This window comes from Apium graveolens, chromosome 1 (genome assembly GCF_009905375.1).
Source record: "Apium graveolens cultivar Ventura chromosome 1, ASM990537v1, whole genome shotgun sequence".
NCBI lineage: Eukaryota > Viridiplantae > Streptophyta > Magnoliopsida > Apiales > Apiaceae > Apium > Apium graveolens.
This window is the reverse complement of record NC_133647.1, coordinates 181,074,011-181,075,798: the sequence shown is the minus strand read 5'-3', so window position 1 is coordinate 181,075,798 and position 1,788 is coordinate 181,074,011. Positions and strand designations below refer to the sequence as shown.

The window sequence follows — 1,788 nt, the reverse complement described above, 5'->3', positions numbered from 1 at the left end:
AATTTTAATTGTCTTATTGAATTAAAACTGATTTTAATTCAATTACAATTCTAAAAATTCTTAATATTAATTCAGGAGTAATTAATCAATTAATTCAATTAATCAATAAATTAATCTTTGCAGATATAATTTATTTTCTTAATTAAATTATATGACTTAATTAATTAATAGAGAATTAATACTACTCTTGAACATCAACCATTCTTCTGAAAATCTTCTGAATATTATGAATCAATTCCACCACTTCAATGTTGACACTCGATGTACTATCTGGTTCATGAGTGACTAACTTTCATGACGTTTCTTCATGTCTTGACTTTGATAACTTGATTTTCTTCAGATTAAATTCCTGTAATTATCTGATACCCTGACAAGATCTCTGTCACTTGATTAAATCCACAATCTTGATTTATATCACTGAGGCTTGATCAATTTCTTGAACTTCTTCCAGTGAAGTAATTCCTCAAGTCTGTAGATGAACCTTGTTTCTGAATCCTTTGACAGATGTTACTTTGTGAGATCTCTTTGACGGTAGATCCACAATTTACTTGTTACATTCTTATTTGAGTTGAGCTAAATCCTCAAATAGACAAATAGGCTATGATATATGCCTTTCAGTGTGTTCAACTGTAGTCTTCCTTGGTTCCACTTCAGGTTCCTTCTGCACTTCTTCTTCAGCCGCAACATCTTTATCCGAAACTTGAGAGTGTTCGGGATTCGCAACCTTCCTAGACCTCAATGTAATTGGCTTTACCTGCTCCTTAGCTTCCCTCTTTCCTGGAACTTCAGTGTCACTAGGGAGTGTACCAGGTTGATGATTTAGCAAGGCATTGGCAAGGTCTTGAGCCTCAACTCCTCCAATTCAGATTTTTCATTAGATTGTTGCAGCTAGAGTTGTTGTCTTGGTGCATATTTCAGTTGCTGAAAACCAGGGGGTAGTACTTTTTTGATGGATACTGCTGATAAGGCTGCTAAACCGCATTCTGAGTGTTGCTCCAGCTAAAGTTAGGATGATTGCGGTTGTTAGAATGATAGGTGGCTGGCACAGGTTGCTGCGACCTCTGAAAGTTGCTCACGAACTGAGCTGATTCATTAGAAATAGCACACTGCTCCGTCTCATGGGCACCAACACAAAGCTCACAGTCACTAGTGATCTGATTAATTCCATAATTAGCCAAAGAATCCACCTTCATCATTGAGCAGCTATAGCAGTAGCTGTATCTAACTCCAGGATTCCTGCTACCTTGCCATGAGATAGTCTCTGAGTAGGATTCTGGTATTCATTAGCAGCCATCAGTTCAATCAATTCATTAGCTTCATCGTAGCTTTTAGCCCCCAAGGCTCCTCCTGATGCTGCATCAAGCATGGGTCTAGAAGTAGCACCCAATCCATTATAAAAACAGTTAATGATCATCCAGTCAGGCATACCATGATGAGGGCACTTCCTAAGCATCTCCTTATAATGATCTTAAGCCTCACATAAAGATTCTTCAGATTGCTGAGCAAATTGAGTAAGTGCATTTCTGATCGTAACAGTCTTCGCCATATGAAATAATTTAGTTAAGAATTTTTGAGCAAGATCCTCCCATTTGGTGATAGACCCTGGTGGTAGAGAATGTAACCAGCACTTCGCTTTATCCCGCAGAGAGAATGGGAAAAGCCTCAACTTAATAGCATCTTCAGAAACTCCATTGAACTTGAAAGTGTCGCAGATCTCGATGAAATCTCTGATGTGCATGTTGGGATCTTCTGTTGGAGAACCCCCAAACTTAACTGAGTTATGTATCA

General features: G+C 38.0%; 1 non-coding gene across 1 annotated transcript; it reads left to right on the top strand.

Moving 5' to 3' along the window:
* The first annotated feature begins 1,424 nt into the window (after positions 1-1,424).
* Positions 1,425-1,531, top strand: LOC141681285 (small nucleolar RNA R71). The gene has a single exon (XR_012558731.1). It is a non-coding gene; the product is annotated as a small nucleolar RNA R71 (small nucleolar RNA).
* Positions 1,532-1,788: the final 257 nt, after the last annotated feature.